General features: G+C 40.0%; 1 pseudogene; it reads right to left on the minus strand.

Annotated features, from left to right (window-relative positions):
* Nucleotides 1–388: 388 nt before the first annotated feature.
* LOC115736953 lies at nucleotides 389–4,543 on the minus strand (annotated as a pseudogene).
* Between the last annotated feature and the right edge of the window lie 8,191 nt (nucleotides 4,544–12,734).

The raw sequence follows: 12,734 nt of genomic DNA on the forward strand, positions 1-12,734 counted from the left end.
ACTCGCTCTCGAGAGCTATAAGTTTTATCTTTGAGAGGTTTTGTAAGAGTGATAAAGTGTGACATCTCTTGTAACCTTTCAACAATTCGTATAGTGGAATCCAGCCAATCGATTGTCAACGTGAGAGAGTGAACATAGGCTTATTAAAGCCGAACCATTATAAACTTTGCATGCAATTCTCTCTTACTCTAAACTCTCTTTATTGTGTTTAGATTTATGCACGTCTCGTTTAAGTTTAAAACTTGTTTAAATTCTATAGTAAGTTTAAAATTGTTCAGAATCACTATTCACCCTCTAAGTGATATTGCTAGATACAACAGTTCTAATTTCTATGCAAGTAAGATCATACAAAGATACCGTAACAACATGAAGCAGTGCACATAATAGCTCATTCATAAAGCCGAGGATCAGAAAACCTCGGCGAAGGAATAGCCACCAAAGGCTTTTTCTTCTTCAGGACTGTCCCAAACTGCTCCTTCAGGTCCATCTTCTCTCCCTCGGGCAGCTTCCAGTCGAAGGAATGGAAGAGGGTGGCGAGCGAGTACAACACCATCCTCTCGGCCATCGCTATCCCCACACATATTCTTCTCCCGGACCCGAAGGGCATGTAATTGAAGTCGTTCCCACTGTAATCGCCATTACCATGCAACAACCTCTCGGGGTCGAACTCCAGCGGGTCGCTCCATATGGAAGGGTCCCTGTGTATTGCCCACGCGTTGATGAAAACCCGAGAGCCCTTCGGGACCGTGTATCCTCCAATGGTGCAGTCCGCACTCGGGCAGTGAGGGATCAGCAGGGGAGGTACCGGGTGCAATCTCAGCGACTCTTTCATGACAGCATGTAAGTAAGGCAGTTTACAGATATGAGATTCTTCTACTATGTTGTCTTTTGCCGACCACAGCTTCCATTTCTTGCTGGATTTTGCTCTGTATGTTGGGTTTGTTCATGATCTCAGCCATGGCAAACTCAACTGTGTTGGAGGAAGTGTCAGTTCCACCAATTAGCATGTCCTGTCAAAATTATCCAATTGCATGGAATATCTCAACGGACCGTCCTCGAGAGAAATTTTGATGTCATTAAAAAGCAAGCTAGCAAGATTAGGATTAGGAAGCTAATTTTGTAAGAGTACAAATCTGCGTCTTTCAATTGTTCTTTCTGTAGTTATTTTCTGAACTAGACATCTGGCAAATAGAAATGGAGTCTAAACCCATCAAATTGTCTACTGTAAATGTTAGCAGTGGAATCACACCCCAAAATTCAAGCTTTAGTGCCACTCGTAACAATTAACAAAATAGCTAAGATGGAGAGTTCTCACTATTCAATGATACGACACCGAAGTCGCAACGGAGAAAAACTAACGATTTATGCGCAACACGATTTATGGAATCTTGTGTTATCCCACGTTCTTAAATTCGAGTCGTTTCATGCGGTCGATAATTTAGCTTTGACCTAATAAAATGGAAAAAACCCATTTATGCGCAACACGATTTAATAATTATAAATTCCCTTATTAATAACTGTGCTGAGGTCAAGAGTGTGCAATTATAATATAAATTCGCAATGAAAATCCATAGAGTTAAATGGGCGCTCTCTCTCTCGCTCTCTCTCTGCAAACCCTATATAAGTAACAATCTACTACATTAGGGACTGTCAAATAAATATTGTTTAATCCAATTTCTTTTTCGCAAAATTTCCTGATGGAAAATTCTCTTATTACAATTATCACTGCACTTACACGATAAATCGCAAACAGCTGATTAAAAAATGATGCCTAGATTTGGGTTTTTCCATAGACGCAAGGTACAAACATCATGTCACCTTTCGCAAACTTCATAAAAACCGCTGCCTAGTTACTAACAGATTACCAATTCGAATATTCATCTTCCAACAATGAAAGCAACGGGATTTTTTGCTTTCTTTCTTTCTTTTTTCTTTAGTTTACCTTAATGATAATATGAAAGAAAATTTCGATCTAATCTACTCATAAGATGGACAGAAGGTATCATGAAGCGCTCTTTCTTCTTATAATTAATTTACGAACACGAGCTCCAACACTTGGCTCAAATAACCTACAAGTCGGAAAATTACCAAAAAATTCTTAAATCTATTGCAATTGTGCCAATTCAGTCCTAAACATTTTATAATTACTCCAATTCAGCCCATCCGGCTAATTTTAGGCCATTGACTACGCGATCGTCTGACAACGTAGTATTTTAATAATTTTTTTCCCTTCCCTCAAACAAACTTGTCATAGCTATCGGTGAGTAATCTCTTATACATTAGTGTTACTCCAATGATTAAGAAGGTCCAACAATTTCAATGATAAAGTCTAAACGTCTCAAAGACTCGGTTTACGTCATGTGTGCTCGTTAGAAGAACAAAAGAATAATGTATGAAGAAGTAAGCTTTACCACTAAAATATAAGAAGGAGAAGAAGGAGAAAAACTCACTATGAGCAGAGCTTTGAGGCTAGTCATTGTTAGAGGTAGGGGTGAGCGGTTCCGGGTTCCTTACGGGTTCCACTTGGAACTTGGAACCTACCCGTCGGAATAGGTTCAATATTTTTCGGAACCTGGAACCTACCCCGTCACAGGTTCTAAGGTCGGTTCCAGGGTACCCGAAAAACTATCAATTTCTTTTATTTTCTTTTATTTTTTCGTTTTAAATTAAGTAAAATGAGAGTGAACGCTATAACATCTAAGAGAAAGTAGAAGTGAGTGATTTTAGACTCTGTACATGTTACATTTAAAACCCGAAACCAATCCATTGGAACACAAAACCTAAAAATTTGTTTCACTCCAAATCATACATTCATCATTGGATGCCATAGAACATTGTATGATCGTGCAAAAACATATACCAAGAAAAATATAAAAATTTATTTTAGAATCTAGGATCCAGGTTCCGGGTTCTATGTAGTAGAACCTGGAACCTACCCGTTGGAGCGAGGTTCCTCGGTTTTGGAACCTAGAACCTACCCTACATACATTGGAACCCGGAACCGGACCGGATCCTACAAGTTCCGGTTCCAGGTTCTTGGTTCTACCCCGGAACTATGCTCACCCCTAGTTAGAGGAGTCTTAGCATCTTTCTCACCCATCAACTCCAACAAAAACTGCAAGAAATCTTTGCTCTTCTCGCCACCGTCCGAGGACCTGTTTTCGCCTTCTCTCTCAACCTTCAATCTTTTCTCGATCTTTTGCTCAAAAATTCCATCGAACCGCTTGGCCAACCGTTTCATCCGCCTCTCTATCCCCTGCAAATCAAATCGGGCCAAACCCGGATAAAAGTCCGAGATGTTCGGTTTCCCAAGAAGATCCATGAAATCCGACACCACCCGACGAGGGGAAAAATTAAAAAGGAATGACAGAATCAATATCGAAATTCTTAAAATTTTCACTCAAGCCAAAGATTCAAATATAGAAACATTAAAATGGTAGTCTGAAATACAAATTCTAAACTTACATATTGGGAAACTAGACAATTAATCACACAATTCTTTAAATATGAATATGAAATAGCCATGTCCTCTCATAGGTTGGTCTGGAAAATAAGTTCAGCGCAATCCTAAAGTGCTAAAATTATCATTTATTATATGATATAAGAGAAAGTCTAATTTTTGTTTATTTTAATAAGAAAGAGTAATCGTGACATACGTTATCTATATTTAAACAAAAAAAATTCAAAAGTAGCCACATCCACTTTTGGTTAAGTGAGCAGGTTATTATTATTTTTTTTTTTTTTTTTTTGTCAAAGTTAAGTGAGCAGGTTTAAACGCTCGAAGGAGGGATGGAAATGTCTTATGTTTGCACGGGAAGAAAAAGAGGGAAGTCGTATGCGTTTGTCTTCATCACTAACCAACCTGCCTGAAATCAGCACCTAAAAGCTCTCTCTCCTCGCCCTGCACCGTCCCACGCCACATCATGCTCGTGATCACGTTGAACACCGTCAAGAACATCTGCTCCCCAACCTTCACCGGCAACCCGGCCCGGAGCCGGAAGTACCCTACGGTCTTTCGGACCTCCCTCTGCCGGAGCTCGTAGATGGAGTCCAGCTTGTGGCTGCTCAGCAACCTGAGCACGCACACCTTCCGGAGCATCCTCCACTCGGGCCCATGCAATGTCCACACAACGTCGGAGCCTCCGTATGTCCCAGCCCTCGCGGCGATGGGCACATCACGGTTGGCAAACGTGACGTCATTATCCTTCAGCACCTCACGAGCGGTGGCTGGGGACGTCACGACTACACCGAGCTTCTTGCCAAGCTGGAGCCTTAAGACCGGGCCATACGTCCTCGCAAGGGCAACAAAATAGGTGTGGAGCTCCGGGTCAAGGAAGGGCAGGTTCCCGACTAGGGGGAGGCCGGCCGGTCCCGGTGGTAGAGGCGGCAGTGAGTTTTCCTTCTGGGTGGAACGAAGCCATGCCCAACAGCTGATTGCGAGAATGCCTGAGAGAAGGAGAAGCAAGGGCGTCAGCGACAAGTCGTGCAACGGAAGAGAAGATTCAACATTGTGGAGAATGGGATGGGATATAGTGATAGACATGGTGAAGTAGACTGCGACTAGTGACGAGCCTCCTATCCATATAAATAGAGAAGTGGCAATTGAGATAGGACTTGGCTAGCACAATAATGATTTGAGCCACAAGTTCTTAAAAGAGTGAACCTTATTCTAATTTTAAATTACTTGTTATTTATTTTTTGTGGCTCAAAATAAATTGTTAGCATAACAGTCGCACAAAAACCATTATATAGTCAATTCGGCCGAATTCCATAAAAAACCCCCAATTTTGGGTTTTGTCCCAAATCTACCCTCAACTATTTTTTGTCTCGTAAAAAACCTCCAACGTTTATTTTAGTCCCAAATCTACCCCAGTTACTCCTCCGTTAAAAATCGCCGTTAAGTGATCCGACATGGCAATTCCACATCAGCATAAAATTCACGTCAAATATTGACATGGAAAAACACCACAGAAGTGTTGTTCTTTGCTTGGAATACTGGAGGAGTTAGGGTTTTCTTTTCTTCTTCAATTCGAGAACGTGGTCTCTCCCTCCATCAGCTCGACGCAACAATTCCAGATCCAGAGGCAACTCCCTCCATCAAGTTCGCTCGACACGACGAATCCAGATCCAGAGGCAGCTCCCTCCATCAAGTTCGCTCGATGCGACGAAGCCAAAGCCAGCGGCGGTCACTCCGCTATCGGGTTTGTCCGACGCTACGATTCCAGAGCCAGAGCCGGTAGTCAATCCCTCGATCAGGTTTGCTCGATGCAACGGAGCCACAGTCAGAGCCACCGAGCTTCTCCGCTCCCCTCGCCTTGGGAGAGTTAGGGGTTACTTCTTCTTCTTCTTCAATTCGCACGCAATCTGGTTTGGTAGATCTTATAACTTATCCGAGAGTCCCTTGCAAGAAATTGAATCATTCCTTGTACATTGTCTCTCCGAATGTTTTGAAATTCGAGTTGATTTTTGTCGATTACGATTGTCTTAAGTGGAGAAAATTGTGAAAAATCCCAGCAACAACCGTGTATCTATTTTTTTGTTTGTTCTTTTTCCCCTACATTCGACTTCCATCACTTTTGTTGAAGTACGAGTACACTTATCTTGTATTTTTCAATTTTTGCTATTCTTGTTACATCTATGATTCTGACTTAGAAGCTTCATGTTTGGGGCTTGTTGTTGTTTCACTGCTCTCTGTTAGCCAGCACCTTCAATATCAATCTTAGAAGAAGGCTTGTTGATTGTTGTGGTAGTTAATGTTCCCAAGATGTGAATTGTGTTGTTTATAGTTCACTTCAATCAATGTAATGTGTGTGACATTGAACTTGCAGGTTGACCATCGATTTGCTAGCAATTTTGTTTCATTGAAAATTGGAGTGTTACTAGGTTAAATCAAAAGTAATGGTAAGTTCATTGTTGACTATTTATGTTTGAAATTATTTTTAGTTATTAGTTTATAACTTTGTATATTTTTTAACGGAATGAAAGTAACAGCGATTGTGGCTCATTAGACTGGAGTGACAAAGAACCAAATATATTAGATGATGAAGAGTACGCAACAAGGGAGATCGTGACAGAATTCGAAGAAGCGGGAATTGAAGAGGAGGCAAATGACGTTCTAGATTTAGTTGTGGGTTCCACCGATGTTGTTTTATATGAAGATGAGGCAGCTAATGAAGATGCAAATTTTGATAGTGAATCTCTAAGTGGACCTGATATTGATGATTTCGAAGAAACCAACGGCATATCAAGCCTAATGGTTAATAAGTATGATCCTACGTGTGACCACAATGAGGAAATGTTTAGCATAGGCATGAGATTTGAATCTCATGAACAGTTCAAAAATGTTGTGAAAAGATATGCCGTGATTAATGGATTTGACATTTCTTGGAAAAAGAGTGAATATAAAAGAATGGAAGCAAGGTGTGTAAGAGGATGTGATTGGAGGTTGATGGCGGTTGGATTCAAAATGAGAAAACTTTCGTCATAAAAAGAGTTGGATTTCCCCATTATTGCAATAGAAGTCTAACAAATAGGCAAGCCACTGCTACATGGCTTGCTCAACAAGACATGCCCAAGATTAGAGCTAGACTTACTTACTCGGTTGCAGAAATGCAAGCAGATGCAAGAGAAAGGTTTGCCTTGACACTTAACAAGAAAAAATGTTATAGAGCTATATGGAAAGCTCTTAGTGATATTAGGGGCCCGATAGAGGAGCAATATGATATGTTGCGATCTTATTTGGCGGAGCTCAAGAGAGTTAGCAAGGAGGGAACATTTGTCATAGAAGTCAACCCAACAACCAAAGTATTTGAGAGATTTTATGTGGGTTTTAATGAGTTGAAAAAGGGTTTTTTAGCAAGATGTAGGCATGTCATTGGCTTAGATGGGTGCTTTCTTAAAACTGGATTGAAGGGTATGTTGTTATGCGTTGTAGGACGAGATGGAAATAATCAAATGTTTCCAATAGCTTGGGCAGTTGTGGAAGTTGAGTCTGAGGCATCTTGGACTTTGTTTCTCACCCTCTTATTCATTGACTTGAGCGTGGGCACGGGTGAAGGTTGGACTTTTATCAATGATCAACAAAAGGTGATATATCAGTTTTTGTCTTTATTAGCTGTTACGCTACAATTTTGTAGTTATTGATGTGATTTGTTTGTTTTTTATTGGCTGATTTTTTGGTTGCGGGGACTAATGAACACAGTTTCATGCTTATCTCCACAAGCAGAGCATCGAAATTGTGCAAGACACATATATGCTAATTGGAAAAAATTGCACAAAGGAGATGCTCTTAAGAATCTCTTTTGGAGAGCTGTGAGGTGTACATTTCAAGCTGAATTTGAACTAGAAATGGCGAATTTGAAGGAGGAGTGCCCTAAAGGTTATGAAGACTTTATGAGACAAGGCCTAAGCATTTCTGTAAGGTCATCAAGACAGGTACAAAGTGTGATGCAGTTGATAATAACTTAAGTGAAACCTTCAATGGATACCTTTGCATACCAAGAACAAAACCCATACTTGAGATGCTTGAAGAAATAAGAACTATGTTGATGGATAGGATGGCAAAGAGAAATCAGTTAATGATGGATTGAATAGACCCAATTTGCCCAAGAATTAGAATGAAGTTGGAGAAGACTAAGCTGGAAAGCAAGTGTTGTATTGCTAGAGCGGCAATGGGGAGTAACTTTGAGGTTCAAGTTTTTGACAAGAGATTTGTGGTAGACTTGGCTGGGAAGACCTGTGCTTGTAGGGAGTGAGATTTATCCGGAATACCATGTAAACATGCAATATGTTGCATTAGTTTCATGAAGTTCGATATCAATGATTATGTTGATGATTGTTTCAAGAAAGATGCTTATGAGAGATGTTATCAATTTTTCCTCCCAGTCATGAATGGACAACAAATGTGGCCCAAAGTCGGTGGTGAGCCAATCAAACCACCACCTTATAGAAGGAAAAGAGGGAGAGAGAAAAAAAATAAAATCAAAGACAAGGATGAGCGAAGTAGTGACGGTAAGAAATTGATGAAAGTTGGTGTCCAAATGCGATGTTCAAATTGCCTTAACTATGGGCATAACAAAAAAACATGCAAGAATCCTACAGCACCAAAGCCACCCAAAGTAAGTCTCATTTGACAATTTGTAACTTTTATAATAACTTTTTTGTGGGATATCATGATCGTAAATGTTGGTTTTTTTTTCTTTCACATGCGAGCAAAAAGGGGAAGACCAAAGAAGGCTATTGGTGCGCAGTACAATACACAGGCTAGTAGACCATCTAATAGGGACTCTGTTATCATCAGAAAGGATAGAGCACAAGTTTGTGTTTTTTTAGCCTCATTGTATGTTAATAAAACTTGTGTTCCTTGGGATTAATGTTTTGTGCTCATTTTGTATCTTCGGGCTCGACAAGGATATGGACTTTTCATGTCTGAAACTGGAAATTCATATTTAAGGGTAATATCTTTGTCTAATGTATTATATGTATATTGAAAAAAAAGAAAACAAGTTCATATGTCAGATTTTCTTTTCCTACCGCAGATGCCTGGTAGTGATAGAGTTATTGACATTGGCGGTCCATCTTTCTCCAATGGACAAGTAGGAGCAAGAAATGTTCAAGCTTCATAGAGCCAATCTTCAATTGGCATCTCAAGCTCCATTCAACAATCTGAAATCAATGGTGGATTGTGAAATAGTGGACCAAGAAATGCTAGTGGATGTTCATTTCTTGCTGTTAGACGAGAATTTTTGTTGCGGATTGAAAAGTGCTAGTTTTTGTGTTTTTTGTAAATGGATTTGGTTGTGTATCTATCTAGTCTGGGGATTTGGTAATTTTGAGTTTAGCTTTTAACCTTGGAGTTAAGGATCAACATTTTGTAATGATCTTACCGATGGTGATAGCAACTTTCTAGGCCTTGTATTATTGCTTTTGAATGGAAAATTAATGATTTCTAGATGGGCAATTTATTGTGATATATATATATATATATATATATATATATATATATTGCGTTTATCTCATGTATGATGCAGAATTTTAGAGAACCCGTGTGAAAATCACTACTAATTTAAGTTTCAAAAGAAAAAATGATACTGTAATCGTTGTATTTGTATTTCAATGTCAACGAGGATTACAACTCAAATAGGTCTTTTGCCAGCATTACAAACAAAGAAGAATGAGAGATGTAAAAAAACAGATACAAGATGCTCTGTATCATCTAGAATGCAACTCCATTTTAGTCGAATAGAAGAAAAGGACTTCGCTAGTCGGCTAGAACGCAACTCCATTTCAGTCGAACAAAAGAAAAGGATTTCACTAGTCGGCTCTCACTCTTAACTCCTTTGCTCCTTTTCCTTCTCTTTCAAGGCCTTCGATGTGTTCTCTACATGTGCTAACACTCATTTGAAAATCCATGAGCTTCTTATTCCCATCCTTGAGTAAACCACATAAAAGAAAAGTGATTTCATGAGCTTCTTCAGCACCGGTAAAATTAGAGAGGACCCTGAAAAAATCATATAGGAAAGACAAATATAAGTTTAATCTGAAGGAGTGTAATTTTTCCTGTGGCACATTAACCAAATAAGCAAGTGAGCTCAAGTAGGGCTCCACCACATTTGTCTAGGAAAAAGTTTCTTCTTTAACGAGATTTTCCTATTCAAATGCCTAAAGACAATGCCAGCCATCACCATATGTAGAAAATGGCTACATGAGTCCTGCACGCTTTTACACCTATAATCTTCAATTGCATTTGTTATAAACACTAAATTTCCCCTTGAGACGAATTATTAGCAGCCTATTTTACTTTTACTAGAAAAAAAATTAGCAATAAATGACACCGACGGAGTCTCTCAATTTTCTAGGAATGCTGTCTAAATATATGAACCATAGAAACACTTGAAGCACAAAACATGATGGCAAACAGAGAAACAAAAACAATGATTATACTCCGCAGCTATGAAATTACATCAAGAATCCTGTCTAATAATGACCAAGTCGATTAAGAGCATGTGGACTATTAGCAAAACATATTTAGATTGAGCAATTCCAGGAATTAATTCATGATCGTATCTCGGGGACATATCATCAAATAGATTGTATACGCTCGACAAAAGGAGAAAAGACAAGTTAACAAGCTCGGATTTGATACTAATGTTGTGCTAAACCCAACGAACGTAATCGACAAAATCACGTTGAATCATCATGGAAATTAACCTAAACTAAGAAGAAAACATCTTAGCACATTTAGAGAGACAATGTACAAGGAATGATTCAATTTCTTGTAAGGAACTCTCGGATACGTTCCGAGATATACCAAACCAGATTAAACGCGAATTGAAGAAGAAGAAGAAGAAGAAGAAGAAGAAGAAGAAGGAAGCCCTAACTCTCCCAAGGCGAAGGGAACGGAGAAGCTCGGTGGCTCTGACTCTAGCTTCGTTGCATCGAGCAAACCCGATCGAGGGAGCGACCACCGGGTTCGGCTTTGGAATCGTAGCGTCGGATGAACCCATTAGCGCAGCGACCGCCGCCGGCCCTAGCTCCGTCGCATCGAGCGAACTCGATGGAGGGAGCGACTACCGCCTCTAGATTTGGAGTCGTTGCGTCGAGCTGATGGAGGGAGCGACCACGTTCTCGAATTGAAGAAGAAAAGCAAGCCCTAACTCCTCCAATATTCTGAGCAAAGAACGACGCTTCTGTGGTGTTTTTCCACGTCAATATCTGATATGAATTTTATGCTGATATGGAATTGTCACGTCGGATCACTTAACGGTGATTTTTAAAGGAGGAATAACTGGGGTAGATTTGGGACTAAAATAAAAGTTGGAGGTTTTTTACGAGACAAAAAATAGTTGAGGGTAGATTTGGGACAAAACCCAAAGTTGGGGTTTTTTTATGGAATTTGGCTAGTCAATTCCCATTGAGATAACACTTTTAAAAAACATAAGTGCATAGTTCAACCTTTTTCAAGGTAACCGACAGGTTACATGATACACGGAGTGATTGCGAGAGAGCCGAGGTATGATGCCTTCACACACGACACCAAAAACAAAGAGAAGGAAAGGAAAGTACAATCTGGCTTCGTTCATTTCGCACAAATTTGACGCTTTTGGAAAATATTGTTCAAAAAGTTATTTTTTAAGAAAAGAATAATATTTTTTTGATGTTTGACTGAAAACTGAAAATGAATCGAAAAATATTTTTCACCTTTTGATATGAAAAATCGGATTTAAATTTCTCAAATGCATTCTTTTTAATATTTATATTTATATTTATTTTATTTTTCTATTTTTTGTATTTTTATTTTTTAAGAAAACTTAATTTTTAATTTTCCCTTTTCTGTCGGCTGGTTGCCGACCACAGAGATATTTTATTTTTATTTTTTTCGGTCGATAGATATTTTGTTATTGACATATGCTCAATTTTGATTTTTTTTTTTTTTTTTTTTTTTTGGGGAGAGAGGAAGAGGAAGTGTGTGTGTGGGGGGGGTGGGTGCGTGGGGTGGCGTGGGTGGTTTACGTGCAGATAAGGGAAGTGAGGCCAGAAGTGACATTAGTGGCTAGAATGGCAGCGTCAGTGGCGAACTATGATTGCGTTGTGGATTGGTAGTTTCAAACGGATGGGCTAATCAGAGTCAAGGCTTGTGATTCTTCCCATCGCATCCATCCTGCTTTGGGCCCATTTGAATATTCCAATTTTCACTACCTTTTTTTCTTTTCAATTTTAGTTTTAATTTTTTGGTGAACCACTTGTTTTTGAGCTATGTTAGAAAGTTGGAATAGGCTTTACTGAGTGCCTAAAGTAACTATAAGTAGACATAGCCAAAATGGAATCGGGGCCCAGAATCGAAAACGGCCCTTGAGGGCCGATTCCAACCCCCTTTTAAAAAAAAAAAAAAAAAAAAAGAGGGTAGGCCCGAGGGGAAAGAGCCGTTGGGCTCGAGAACCGGCGGTTCGGCTGAACCGGCCATCTCTAACTATAAGTGACAACATTTTACAGGGTGCAACCTGGCTTAGTAGGTCCAAGATAATGATCCTAGCCGATAACCTATTCAATGAGTAGGCTAATTAGGCATATCAAAGCCGTCAAACTCATGATTGTGTCTAATTACTAAGTTTAGAAAAAAAAAATTATGTGGGTCCAATTCACTGTGGAAAATAAGATTTCTCCGCTGAAACTATCAAAGACTAAGAAATGCCCGGCTATTCAAATGCATCATACATTTCACCTTAAGTTGGTACCTTGAAAACGACTTGAAGGAACATGTGACATTGACTATTTGATTCCCGCAAGAGATATTTCTCAATGACCTAAGAAATGCAGGTTCGTCTTAGCTGATGGTGAAAGGCAACTCCTATTCCAACGTCGACGACATCCCGGGGCGGGAAGACCTCTACGGGATGCTCCTCTCTAAAAACGTCATCGGCGTCATCCACGACCACCGCATCACGTTCCATCTCAACATGGACGTTGACCGCGCCGACAATTCCGTCTTGAACGTGAACATCTAGAAGCGGGAGACTTCCCTCGGGGAGTCGCCCCAAAGGAGCTACCCGAAGGCAGTCCGACAAGTGGCCAAGACCGAGAAGGACACGCAAGTGAAGCTCAAGCTCTACGATCCGTCCGAGTTCCATGTCGTCAACCCTAACAAGAAGACGTGGGTCGAGAACTCCATGGGGTACAAGGTTGTCCCCATGGGGCCCATGGTTAGCCAGGTGGCTCACAACAACCTCGCCTCGAAG

This window comes from Rhodamnia argentea, chromosome 9, assembly GCF_020921035.1.
Source record: "Rhodamnia argentea isolate NSW1041297 chromosome 9, ASM2092103v1, whole genome shotgun sequence".
Classification (NCBI taxonomy): Eukaryota; Viridiplantae; Streptophyta; class Magnoliopsida; order Myrtales; family Myrtaceae; genus Rhodamnia; species Rhodamnia argentea.